The following is a 14239-nucleotide window of genomic DNA, read 5'->3' as shown; positions in this document are numbered from 1 at the left end:
CAACATTTTTGTGAGGGACATTTCTTACACAGGATCTGTATGGAATCCTTCCACTCTGACACTGTGTGCTATCTATTGAAAGCTGGATACTGATTTGAGGCTCCATGCAGGTGTTCGTAATGTGACAGGTTTACTATACAGGATTATATGCTGCTCCCTGACAGGGCACTAAACACAGGGCAGCAGCAAGATTTCTCTTAGTGCAAGGAAAAAGAGGAAAGGAGGAATCTCTGTCAGATGTACTTAAATGGGATAGCATACAGTTTAATTCATTGTGTTGGAATGCAGTACGTATAAACATATCTATGCATATTTTGAGGACTCCTTCCCCTTGCTAAGATGGCACGTATGCGTCGACATGAAGGCTATTTGTCTTCATGGATGCAGTAATATAAAAGAGGAAATGCAGAACCAAAAGAGAGGACAAAAAAGACATATTTGCATATGCTAATTTATATCAAATATATATTTTGGAAGCTTGTCTGTGCATTTGGACACTATGATGTCACCTTTTTATATGGATATTATTCATTATCAATAGTGCTTCAATGTGAGTAAAATGAGTGATGGAATATTTGCATATGGATGGTGGCTGGCTGAAAAAGTGGGGGGAGCAGAAGTGTGATATGTTTAGAGGTAAGTGGTGTTTGAGGAAGAGAAGTAAACATTAGGCGCAGGAGCAGATCCAGTTAGATTTGTGGTTCAGTTAGTTGAAGATTTAGAGAAAAATATAGAGTCTAGGATTTGAGTGGGGTCTAGGGAGAGACTGAGTATGAATGTAAGAGGGAATAATTAGTAGTTAATACAATTAGTAAAACCTAAATACTATATGTGCTGCAGGGGGATAAAGTGGCTTCTTGTTATATAATATCTTTCAAGTGTAAAATAATAAATATACTGTTGTCTTCATTGTCTCACACCTATTGCTCAATAGTTTAAATAATAACACATATCCTCCCATCTCCATATCCTAAAGAAAACAAGTACTGGGCCTGAAAAAAAAGGTCCTGGTAGCAGCGTCACTCAGTTATATGCTGGAAGATGTTGCTTGCTGAAGTAAACACCTAGTAAAACAGGGCATTGTGATTTAAAAAAAGGGCAAGGGTGCTACAGACACCTATTAAAGTATTCGTAATTCAGAACCAAATTTTGCATGATGGTTCCTGAAATCTGGGAGCAAGTTTTTGTCTATGTTTGGATACAACTAGACACCATTTTGAATCAAGGTGGAGGACTGAACCTTTCAAAACTGCACTGATTTAACTACTGATTTCAAAACTGCACTGATCTTATTGGTTTCTTAGAATTCCCAAGCACCACTGGGCATTGTCTGTTAGTTAGAAATAATTACTGTAATTTAAAGAGAACACTGAACTTCAACCTTGGGTCCCAGATCTTGTTGGACTATAACTCCCATCATCCCCAGACAGCATGGTTAATGGTCAGAGATGGTGGGAGCTGTAGTCCCAAGGTAGGGACCCAAGGTTGAAGAACACTGAAACAGAATGCAATACATCTCATTAAAATGGGAAGACTGTGAGTTGTGTGCTTGCTCAATCTGCTATTCAGGTTCTATCAGGCAACCATTGATGGGCAACGTCAAAGTCCCTCTCACCCATGATCAAGATTGAAAGAACTCCGAGAATAGTTTGACGTGTTCAGAAACACTTGTAATGATTAGGTAATGATTACAATTAAACTCCCCTCAATTTCAACAGAAGTTTACAGTGTAGTATGTATATGTGGTTTCAGAAACACTTGTGTTTCTGAAACCACATATACATACTACACTGTAAACTTCTGATGAAATTCAGGGGAGTTTGTGATCATTACCTAACACTTTTTACTTAAGTTGGTTTATATGTTTTTGTTTTATGCAGCCCAAAAGGAAATTGGTGAACTCAGTGGCTAAAGTCTGGTTGACCAATCATTCCTAGATGCAATGAATGGGAACCATGTATCTATGAAATTGTCTCTTTTACTTATTTCTCTAATCAAACGATTGTAGTGCAGGCACAACAGTGAATGCATAAGTGACACTTCTTTGGTTATATGTTGCTAAAACATAATTTAAAAATTGAGGAGATAAAAGCAGCTTGTGATATGACAGAGATGGAGATCTGTTGATCAAAGGTGAAGGAGGTAAAGGTACAAGACCAGCTCCAGGTTGAGAGGCACTTGGACAAAGTGCCCTGTGCTGAGCTCCCTCTTCTGTGAGTGGGCCCTGGTGGGCTAACCTGGCAGTGGTAGTTGGTAGTGAATAGCAGTAGTGGCAGTCCAAACAGGACTGTGAGCAGCACCAGGCAGCTGGGTATGGCCACTGCTGAAATTTCCCACAATGCCATTACTTTACAGTGTTGTGTGAAATTTAAATGGTAGCTTGATCCTACAAGCCCAGGCATGCTTGGAGTGCCAGACTGAATTTATTTTTAGGGACCTAGAAGCAGTAGGTACTTCCAGGGTGATGGAACCCTGGCAGCTGGCCAAGGAAGGAAAGTGCTGACGTTGACCCTGGGGTGCATCCTTAAGTAGCTCTTTGAATTCCAACTATATATATGCCTATGTTTCCTCCTCCTCCTCCTCCTCCTCCTCCTCCTCCTCCTACTCCTCCTCCTCCTCCTACTACTTCTTAACACTTTGTTATCCCCAATAATGTGCCAAATATTGTACAGGAAGCATGAACTAACACTTGTTGAATTACTGTCATTTTTACAAAAGATACACATTCTACTTGGAGAAATAGCAAAAAAAAAAAAAACCCTCTAAAAATCCTTAAGCCATGAACTTCTTCAAGAAGGTAAAAGACAGATAAAAGTTTCTTAGTTATTTTCCTACAATACACAACATTTAAACAAATTGTCTACAAAATCAATTTCCTTCCTTCTGATTTTACTTGTTTTTGTTAGTTTGTTTCTACAAGCTCTAATATTTTTCCAACTATAGAACTTTTAACTGTGAATATCTAAGAATCCTGCCTTGTGGAAAACTAATTACTGAACCACTGAGAGCCTCATAATGTCCTGCATTTAAGTCCTGAGCATCATACATAATGCATAGGAAGTCTTCTCTGCACTCTGATTACAGCACACTGTCATTAAGTGAGCAAATTAAAGATGTGAATAATTCACTGGCTGAGCTTATTGTCAGTGCTGCATTGTGAAATTAGAATTTCTAATAAGTACTGCAATTTTTAACCCAATTAACACAGAGAACATCTTGAGTCTGATTAGTACAATAAAATTTATTACCTTATTCGTTGGCTTCAAAACAGCCAAGCTAAATACTGTATTTAATTATCCACCATTTGCAGCTCCTGTGCTAATTTTTTTTTATAGATATATTTAAAAAACCTTATGATTTCAAACCAGATTTCTAATATTTGAGCTAGAAGAAAAAACATGCCTATTCAAATCTATAACAGAATCTAGCCATTTCAGACAAATTATGTATCTGTTCATGCAAGACATGGCATATCTCTCTTGGTACTAGCCATGATGTCACTGTTGAAACCTGCTACCCTAACATAATTTTTCATTTGAAAAGAAGTAACATAAGAATCCCTGGCAAAGTAATGTTTACAAACAGGACACATACACATACCCAAACACACAATGTACATTTAACTTCTGGGTTTCATGCAAAATACCTCTTTCTTCCTCTCTGGCATTTGAACCCCATTTTCAATAAGCAACACAAAAAGACTAAAGCAGGTTTCTTACCTTTGGTCTGTTTCCTCCTGAAGAGCTCCCATCTCCTTTCCTCCTAAATCCAACTCAGCATACATCATGTTGCTCCTTGGCAGACACAGCAACTCTGCAACCATAATGAAAATCAATCTGCTGGGTTGCAGCTTTTGTGTCCACGCATTGTCTCTGATGATAATTTTTGTTTTGTTTTGAACGTCAAAGATCATAAAAAGTCCAGCACATCTGGTTCCACACTGCAGGCTGTTGCTACTTCACTATGGGCTCCCTTGCCTGGGTCTTTCCTCCTGGGGAACTTTATAATCACAGGGCTGGAGAGGGGAATAGAAGGAACCAAGAGCGACACAATTAGGATATTTAATGGGGCATTTCCTCACCCCCCTCACTCCCATTGTTCCTGAAGCAACCACCTTGAATCTTAATTTATTTAGAAAGTATTTCAGCTTCGTCATGCAGAAAAAAAGGAGAGAGAGAATAAAGGTGGTGTAAAAATCAGCCAGACACAATGAGCGAGACTAGAGAAAGAGGCTTGTCGGTGCAGAAAAATCTGCATATGGAAATCAGGGTTACTCTGGGTACAGATTTATTTTACTGTGCCATACTTTAAATAATAAAAAAGCCAAACAGAAGGAACTCAAGAAAGGATTTAAAAAGAGATTCTCTTAACTCTTACAAGGAAGGATTTTACAGACAAGTTCCACTTTCTTTCACTGAAGCAGCAGCAGAGGAAAGTTAACTTTATTGGAAACATAAGTTTTTTTCCCCCTCTCCTTGTAACAGAGAAGACATGAAGAGTAGTTTGTAAATCAGCCAAATGCAAAGAGTGGGGGATCATAACAGAACCACAATAAATGAGAGTCAGCGTGCTGTAGTTAGAAACCAGAGTTCAAATTCCAATATAACATGGCTCATGGGGTAACCTTGGGTCACTCAGTGTTTTTATCAGCCTTACCAACTACATACAGTTGTTAGGAAGATAAACTTTAGAAGAATTATGTATGCCAACTTGAGCTCCTTGTAGGAAAGGCAGGATATAAATGCAATAAGAAAACTCTGTACTGCCTATCTATCCAGAATGACTGTAACATGATCAGTGGGATGTTCAGTTTGAACCTTGGGATTGGTAACTGACACATTTGGGGCTAGCCTGGCCACTTTTTAAAAAATGTCTGGACTGCTTGCCAGACAAGGATGGGAAAAGTACAGCTTCAAAGCGTCAGGAGGCCCTTGGACTGCTGGTCTCCATACATCTTGGTCTCATAAGGCAGCTATTATGTTCATAATATGTACATGTTGTGGGATGTGCATTTACAAGTAAATACGCAATAGGTAAAACAGAGATTAACAAAGAAAGGCAAAAGCTGCTCAATTGGGCTGTAGCTCTTCTTTCTGTTAGCTACCTCTTTCTACCCACTCGAGTGTCTTATAGTGTTATAGTGATATCTCTTAACTCACGTGTCTATTGGGAACCTGAATGTGTGAATCTGCCACCCATGTGTCCCATTAAATATGCCTCCTTGAAAAAAAGGGAATATTTTGCTAAGGATAAACCAAGCACTTTGCTCCGAAATGTGCCTAAATAATGCATGTATAACCCAAGAAATGCAGGTCCAAACTAGGCTAAAGCAAAACTTTCTTTTATTGAGAAAAGTATAGGATGCACAACTTAACGTGGTGAGGGGGTTTGAGAGTGTTGAAGAAGCTGAGAGCAATGCCGTCAGGAGTCTAGACTAAGAGGCTAGACTCCTAGCAGGGGCACCCAAGGCGGAATGGTCAAAGCTGAGACACCAGACTTATATGCATCCACAGTCAGAGGAAGGCAATGGTAAACCACCTCTGAATACCTCTTACCATGAAAACCCTATGAACAGAGTATCCAAAATGCAACACAAGATAGTGCTGGAAAATGAGACCCCAGGTCAGAAGGCACTCACCGAGCTACTGGAGAAGACCATAAAGGAAGCCACAGACCTGAACTTACAAGATCTGAACAGGGTGGTTCACAACAGATGCTCTTGGAGGTCACTGATTCATAGGTTCGCCATAGGACTTGGTCGAACTGTGGAATACGGAGATGGCCCGGGCTATTGACACGATTGCTCCCGCGCGCCCTCTTCGATGCAGAGCTCATACAGCTCCGTGGTATACCCCGGAGCTGAGAGTGATGAAGCAAGACAGAAGGAGGCTGGAGTGCAGATGGAGATGAACTCCAGACGGATGCAGCTATGCTTTGGTAAGTGCCTCTACTAAGTCGTATATAAAAGCGGTAAGGGCGGCGAAGAAGTTTCACTTCGCTGCCTCTATCAGGACATCTCTCTGCCGCCCTGCAGAGCTTTTTAGGGTTGTACGAGGACTCTTACATTCTGGTCCTCGAGATACTATTGAAACATCTGAAGCTCGCTGTAACGACATCGCAGGGCACTTCCAAAATAAAATCGCATGCATCCGTAGGGACCTAGACTCCGATGTTATGACAGACGAATCCATTGAAGTGTCCAGAACACGGTCTTGTCTTTCATTATTGGATGAGTTTCAGTTGGTGCAGCTTGAGGAAGTAGACAAGGTACTTGGATTGGTGCGGGCGACCACGTCTGCTCTAGATCCTTGTCCATCTTGGCTAGTGAAGGCTAGCAGGACTACTACCACCGGCTGGGCCAAGGAAGTGCTAAATGCCTCCTTGAGTGAGGGAGTAGTCCCTAGTAGCCTCAAGGAGGCAGTAGTAAGACCTCTCTTAAAGAAACCTTCCTTAGACCCAGATGACCTGAACAACTATAGACCGGTGGCGAATGTCCCCTTTTTGGGCAAGATTCTGGAGCGGGTGGTTGCCGGTCAGCTCCAGGTGCTCTTGGATGAGACCGATTATCTAGATCCGTTTCAATCCGGTTTTAGGCCTGGTTTTGGCACTGAAACAGCCTTGGTCGCCCTGTATGATGACCTTTGTCGGGAGAGGGACAGAGGGAGTGTGACTCTGTTGATTCTCCTTGATCTCTCAGCGGCGTTTGATACCATCGACCATGGTATCCTTCTGGGGAGACTCGCGGAGTTGGGAGTTGGAGGCACTGCTTGGCAGTGGTTCCGCTCCTACTTGGCGGATCGTCACCAGAAGGTAGTACTTGGGGAACATTGCTCGACTCCTTGGACTCTCCATTGTGGAGTCCCTCAGGGGTCGGTTTTGTCCCCCATGCTTTTTAACATCTACATGCAGCCTCTGGGTGCCGTCATCAGGAGTTTTGGAGTGCGTTGCCACCAGTACGCTGATGACACGCAGCTCTATTTCTCCTTTTCATCTTCTGCAGGTGAGTCTGTGGATGTGCTGAATCACTGCCTGACCGCGATAATGGACTGGATGAGAGCTAATAAACTGAGACTCAATCCAGACAAGACTGAGACACTGTTGGTGAATGCCTTCCCTGCCCAGATGGTGGATGCTTACCCTGTTCTAGATGGGGTTACACTCCCCTTGAAGGAACAGGTTCGTAGTCTTGGGGTTCTTTTCAATCCTTCCTTGTCTCTGGAGGCGCAAGTGGCCACGGTGGCAAGGAATGCATTCTACCACCTTCGGTTGGTAGCCCAGCGACACCCCTATCTGGACAGGGATGACCTCGCCTCAGTTGTTCATGCTCTGGTAACTTCTAGGTTGGATTACTGTAATGCGCTCTACGTAGGGCTGCCCTTGAAGACAGTTCGGAAGCTTCAGCTAGTGCAAAACGCAGCAGCCAGACTGCTGACGAGGACCAGCCGGTCAGCGCATATAACACCTGTTCTGCCCGTTTGCACTGGCTACCTATTTGCTTCTGAGCCAGATTCAAGGTGCTGGTTTTGACCTATAAAGCCTTACATGGTGTGGGACCGCAGTATCTTGTGGAACGCCTCTCCCGCTATGAACCGACCCGGTCACTTCGCTCAGCGTCTAAGGCCCTCCTCCGGGTACCAACCCATCGGGAAGCCCAGAGGACAGTTACTCGATCTAGGGCCTTTTCTGTAGTGGCCCCCGAATTGTGGAATAGCCTCCCCGAAGAAATACGCCTGGCGCCGACGCTTCTATCTTTTCGGCGCCAGGTTAAGACCTGGCTATGCTCCCAGGCATTTTAATGCGTTTAATGTTACAATTTTAAATCTCTTTGTTTCAGTTTATTTATTGTGATATTTTGTATTTCTGTACTTTTAATCTTTTGTACACCGCCCAGAGAGCTATTCGCTATGGGCGGTTTAAAAATGAAATAAAATAAATAAATAAATAAATAAGTCATAGTTGATGGCACATAACAACAATGGCAGCTTTAATTATTAATACACTTAACCATTCATAGCTCTCTAAAGAGGTAAAAGGGCCCTTCTGGTATAAGAAATAACAGGTAGCAGAGATTACCTATCCTAGGCCCAGGGAGTAGGCAGTGGAATACAGCTGAATTGATATAAAGGAGCTCTGACCAAAAAGCAGGAAGAAATCTCTTCGCCTCACGATTTGCACCAAGACACAGACTCCCTTCCAGATCTGTGGCCTGCAGTCCTTCAGTGTTCCTTGAGCACATCGTTATGCAGAGTGGAGCTCCGATCACCATCATGGGTTTCAAACCCTGCTCTTAAATACACTCTTACAAATCAATGTGAAAATGAGGGGTCTGGGTATGCAGTGATCTCATTTCGTGTATGTATTTCTTGCTGACACTCTTGAGAAAGGTAGTTCTGCTTCTAAAGCTAGCTCTGAACAATGGGATTGTTCTACTAGACATCAGGGAAACTGGCCAAGAAATGAGAAAGCATTTCTGCACATTCCTCTGAAACAGTGGCGTCACTAGGGTTGGTGTCACCTGGTGCGGTAACTCATGGTGTCACCCCCATGGACCTCCTCCCGTATCAGACCATACAGAATCCTTAGTAATGTTTTTTGTACTAATGTTACTCGTAAATTGTAATTCCAGTATATCACTGAATGTAATGGCAATAGTAGTGACATAAACAACTAGCAAAATTAAAATTACACCTTTAAATTACAATATCATACGCACAGCTCAAATTCTTGCTCTTATTACTAATGGGAGTTAATTATCTTGCATATGCCCATAGTAAATTTTCAGATACTTTCAGACCCTCAGCAATTTTCAAGTGGTCTATGTTGAAGAAAGGTTTGGGAACCCCTGGAATAAGACACCTGCTTATGTCCCTATGCTGCTCTCTCCCCTCATTTAGGTGCCTGGGATGCATGTGTGTGGACACACCTCCTTACAATTATGGAAACTGATTCTTAATAATAAGTCTCCAGACACAAAGTTACATAGGTATTTATCAGTTGTTTAGTAGAAAATTCAGAGCTGCAGGGTCCCTTCATGGTAGTTACAGCCACGTACACCCTTTTTTGCTCCTGGATTAAGAATGAGATCTTTGTTAATGCATTCTCTCACAACAACAAACATCTCTAGGAGCCAATCAGCATGAAAGTGGAGCGCGTTAGCAACTGAGAAGAGTCTTCTCAGTGGCTGACTCACCTCCTTTCACTCTGATTGGCTCCAATCTGCAGAAAAGGCAAGGAAGCCTATTAGAAGACTCTTCTCAGTGACTAACACACTCCCTTTTCAAGCTGACTGTAGGATGCTTGGAGACATAGGGACCCTGCTCCCAAAAAAGCAGAGGGACTAAGATCCCCTGGGCGACTACCCTCCTGGTGCTTATGGACATGACCGTAATATATTTTGTGATGTGCAAGTTCGACATTATTTATTAAGTGTGTTTAGGATTACACTGATGGCATTCCCAAATATGTATTTTCACACAGACTTTGGTTTTCCATAACACAATGTTTGTCCAAGCCTCCACACTTGGGGGGGGCACTACTTGCACACTCCTTCCATAAGCACATCAAAGTTGGATATACACCTGAACCAAGACCCAGACAAAAGGGCACTCAAAACAAAAAGGTAATTACAGTGGCTGAGTAGATCTTGTACAGTGGTTATACTGACTAGACAGCCACTGTCCTTCACATTTTACAATATTTTTTCCTATACAAAGATTAAATTTCTGTTTATGAAAAAGTAATATATGAAGTGGTCTCAATAGTGAGAAAAGTAAACAAGTGAATGGTGATCCAAATGTTTTTCATTCTCACGTTATGAAGCTAGCTGCCAGATGATGTATCACCTTCGCTACGCATGCAGCGTAGACTGAAAAAACAGCACCCAAGCCACCATTCAATACGTGCACGTGTTCTTTCCAACATGAATCTACAGGTCTCAAAAAGTCATGTGTGACAAAGTCCTCAAACACCTTATAATATGCCTCAAACATGGTCTCTTGTTCTACCAGCGTGCCTTCACACCATCACTTTGCCAAAACATAAGGATAGGTAAATTGCTTTTAGGGAGGTTCACAATTATGATTTCCTATTTATTTAATCTAAAAATATTTAAAATACATAAAAACAGCCAGGGGAAGATATTGGAGAAATATAAAATAAATTCAAATTAAAAAAGGGGGGGGGAGGTGAAAAGACCTTAAATGTGCTACTCACCATCTCTCAGCCTATCCTCCCCTCAGGATGAAAACAACAGAGAACCATAACCACCCCCGGGAAGAAGGGCACACTTAAAATGTAGAGGAAAAAATCATCTACAACCATAGTGTGAAATCAAATACTTATTGGGACACAGTATGAAGAAATATTTATATAAACATGACTCTCAAATATGTTTATGAATTACACAATCTGTAAATATATTTATAGTGCAATCCGATGTTTGTTTACTCAGAAGCAAGTCGCCATGTATTCAATGGGGCTTACTCAAACTGGGAAGTGTGCAGAGAACTACGGCCTCAAGTGATAAGGAACTTGTTCTTTCAACTTGTTCTTTTAAGTTGAGACCTTATCCAAGTCTGTGTTGGAATTGCTTTTTAATGTTTTTAAGCCTTTTCTTTTTTTTAAAAAAAATGTTTTTTAAAGCTTTTAAAAAATATTTTCAAAGATGTTTTAATATATTTTAAAGTCTGCTTTTTATGATGTTTTAAAGTGCTTTTAGTGCTTTTGTTTGCCGCCCTGGGCTCCTACTGGGAGGAACGGCAGGATATAAATCAAATAATAAATAAATAAACTTCATTCACCCAACCCAAAATTCAGAATGCCTCTTTAGGCTGTTTTCCAACTGTTTATTCTTGCTTTATGGTTATTGGATTTTAAATGGCTTTATTTCTTGTTGTGAGCTGCCTTGGTTTCCAACCCTACCTCACAGGGTTGTTGGAATGACTACACACGCACACTGCAGATGTATAAATACATACAGCCCATATAATAGTTTATTGTCAAACCAGTTGGTCATTGCAGAAAAATCAGTATTAGTTTTAAAAAAATCAGTATTTGTTTCCTACAGAATAAAAACTGTAATACCTAAGTAAGCCCTGCCTACTTGCTTTAAAATAGGACTGGAGGAGGGCGGGACAGAAAGACAGCACAAACACAATTCTTTTTTACATTCACTCCAAAGTCCCATTGATTTTCAGCACATTCATAACCATGTCTACGCAAAAGTAAATCCTATTGAATTCAATGGGATTTACTCTGGAGATATGGGATTAGCAATGCTTTTACCCCCACAAAAGCAAGTATTCGGAAGGTTTTGAAAACACTGCCCAGGATCTGACTCCTACACACAAGAGGGGAAAAAACTGAAATATATATGCTTACCCAATTTATGAGATTTTCAGATAAACGGGGGGGGGGAACTACCATTTTCTGGCCTTGCAATGAGGTTTACTAGACACTGCCACAGGTCAAACAAACACTTCACTGATTGGCTGCAATCCTGAACGGGCGGGGTTAAAGCTATGAAGTGCTATACAGTAGTTTAAAAAAAGATTTAACAGGGCGGCTAACGTTTTTATGTATATCTCGAGAACCGGACCACCTAGAAATTTAATTTTTTTTTTAATTAAAGCTGAGATTCACCCCCCTCTGATGGTGTCACCTGGTGTGGTCTGCACCCCCCCACACCCCCCTAGTGATGCCACTGCTCTGAAAGTGCCAAAAGATGCCTTCTTGCCCTTATTTCACAGCAGGAACACACAACGAGTCAGAAAACAGGGGGTGTGGGGTGGTAACTGTAGTCCAAAATACTCTAGGGCTTTCCCACCACTTTGACTCCAAATGAACAAAAGTGAGGGTTAGGCAGAGCACTCCTAAAGTATGTTTTATATACACAAAAATGTAAGCATCGTGCTGCAGACAGGTGCTGCTCTAAATTGCATCATTAATGCTTCCCCCTCTCACCTGCACGCTACACCACCTGCTTCAGCAAGCAAGCAGTGGCAGCAGCCTTGGTGAGCAAGTGGGTGGTCTAGGTGCGGGTGCAGCGGGCAGGAAAATTAGTAGTAGATTAGTAGAGTTGGAAGGGACCTAAGTCCAACTCCTTACTCAGTGCAGAAACTATCTTATCGGGAAGTCCGTTCCACACAGCATAGGAATTGGGCCTTAAGTGTGAAGGTACCTACCCTGTAGAATCTCTCCCTCCAAAAAATTAGAACAGGTACCATTCCTATTATCTTTTCAGCACCTGCTGAAGACCTTCCTCTTTCAACAAACCTTTTAAGTAGAGATCTTTATTTATTTATTACATTTATACCCCACCTTTCTTTACATGGTAGAAACCCAAGGCGGCTTACATACGGTTCCCAGGCAGTCTCCCATCCAGGCACTGACCAGACATGACACTGCTTAGCTTCAGCAGGGTGGTGGCTCATCTGCCTTCAGACCCTTATCCCAGTGCATCTTTTCTCAGAAGTCCTACTTCGTTTAAAGCTAAAGTAATTGTACACAGGACTATGGTCGAAAGCTACAACTCAATATACATGACACTGGAGCTGATCATATTTAATACAACTCAGTACTACTTCTAAATAAACATGGATAGAACCGGACAATAAGACTACAACCCTTTGTAAGCTTCTCATATACTTTTTGAATAAATGAAGTTGAGGAATTGTTCTTCTGGTCTTCACAAACATAACACAGATTTATGCAAGGCTGCAGTCTTAAATCCACTAAGCAATAGCAACAGGAGAACAGCTTTTCCAAAAAGGAGCAAAGTAAACAAAAAACTAGAACTAGTTGGAGGAGGAAGGGAAAAGAACTCAAGCTCTCTCTTCACCGCAACTAAAACCCTCCAAGCCATCTGTCTCAGAGGAAGAACATCGTTCCAGAACCGCCCCTAGAAAGGAAAGAGGATGGCCGTCAATGGAAGGTCTCCATCCAATCAGAATATGCTGCGTCACAAGTGTTTTTGTCGGAGCAGGCGCTGTAGCGCCGTGTTGGCTGCGCGCGGGAGTTACGGAGAAGAGGCGGCGAGTGCAGGGGCTAGAGAGTTCCGGGAAGGGAAGTGTGGGGTTGTCATTGTCGTCCGGGACGAAGGGTAGCAGCGGATGAACACGCGCGCCTGCCGGTGTGAGGGAAGGCTCCGGTGGGGAGGGGGGCGCTTCCTGCGTTTTTAAGTTGCGTGGACGCTTTAAGGTGAGTTTGCGGGATTGTTTTTTGGAGCGGCGTCCGCTTCTTGGGAGCGTACCAGCTTTGTGGTCCTGTCTTGTCATCGTACTGTATGAGACGCTGTATACTGGGACGTTGAGTCGGGTGGGCAGTTATCGCTTCCCTTTATGAAGTCTGCTCTTTCGAGTCTTAAATAGATGCCTTTAGGCTTCTTTAAGAGGAAACTGTAGATCTATGGGTGCTGCTGGTTGATATGAGCAGGGCAGTAAGTTTACTGAGAAGTAAATTCCGTTGCGTTCAATGAGACATATTCTCCAATAAATGCATGTCGCAGGCCAGTAGCCCTACACTTTGACTCTGCACCGCATTCCCAGATTAAAGGTGACCGGGGCCCAAATCCGGTCCTCCATACCTTTTTGTCTGACCCTTGTAACTCTCCTCAGGCCGCACTTCTGGCTAGCCGCTTTGAGTCTTTTGAAACTTATATTTGTTGATCTGCCCACTTTTACATCTGGCTCTGCCCACCACTGCCCATGTGCCCCTCTGAAGGTTGCCTAGGAGGGAATGTGATCCATGCTCTGAAAAAGTTTCCCCACATTTACCTGACCCTGTCTTGTGGAATTCCCCCCCCCACCGTGCATCTGGCACCTTCACTGTATAATTTTTGGAGAATGCTGAAGATGCACCTCTTTACCCTGCCCTTCAACATCTGATATGTGTGTTTTCAGGACTTGCTCTATTTCTGTGGCTGTAATTTGCTTTAACTGTTTTTAACTCTTAAGTTTTAAATTGTTGTAAGCTGCCCTGGGATTGTTGGTGAAGGGTGGGTAATAAATTTAATAATAATCTTCTACGTATTATTCTGAGAGCCAGTGTGGTGTAGTGGTTAAGGTGGTGGACTGACTACAACCTGGGAGACCAGGGTTCAAATCCCCACACAGCCATGAAGTTCATTGGGTGACCTTGGGCCAGTCACTGCCTCTCAGCCTCAGAGGAAGGCAATGGTAAATCCCCTTTGAATACCGCTTACCATGAAAACCCTATTCATAGGGTCGCCATAAGTCAGAAT

At 42.4% G+C, this 14239-nt stretch overlaps 1 protein-coding gene and 1 long non-coding RNA gene across 4 annotated transcripts in view; one reads left to right on the top strand and one right to left on the bottom strand.

The window, feature by feature from the left end:
- The window catches only part of LOC133383191 (uncharacterized), a 31678-nt gene extending 18735 nt beyond the window's left edge, over nt 1-12943 (bottom strand). The window contains exons 1-2 of one of the 2 annotated variants that reach the window (XR_009762208.1): nt 12624-12943; nt 3720-4015 (exon numbers count right to left, since the gene is read on the bottom strand). This is a non-coding gene — a long non-coding RNA (uncharacterized LOC133383191). The remainder of the gene's footprint in view (nt 1-3719; nt 4016-12623) is intronic. The other variant, XR_009762207.1, reaches the window with a different exon arrangement.
- Nucleotides 12944-12963: 20 nt separating this feature from the next.
- Nucleotides 12964-14239, top strand: part of MMS22L (MMS22 like, DNA repair protein) — a 143959-nt gene continuing 142683 nt past the window's right edge. Inside the window, exon 1 of one of the 2 annotated variants that reach the window (XM_061623391.1) lies at nt 12964-13197. The gene's annotated coding sequence lies outside the window, so the exon portion shown is untranslated. Of the gene's footprint in view, nt 13198-13227; nt 13315-14239 lie in introns of those variants that run through there. The other variant, XM_061623393.1, reaches the window with a different exon arrangement.

Source organism: Rhineura floridana, chromosome 4, assembly GCF_030035675.1.
Source record: "Rhineura floridana isolate rRhiFlo1 chromosome 4, rRhiFlo1.hap2, whole genome shotgun sequence".
Classification (NCBI taxonomy): domain Eukaryota; kingdom Metazoa; phylum Chordata; class Lepidosauria; order Squamata; family Rhineuridae; genus Rhineura; species Rhineura floridana.
This window is presented reverse-complemented; position numbering and strand designations above follow the sequence as displayed.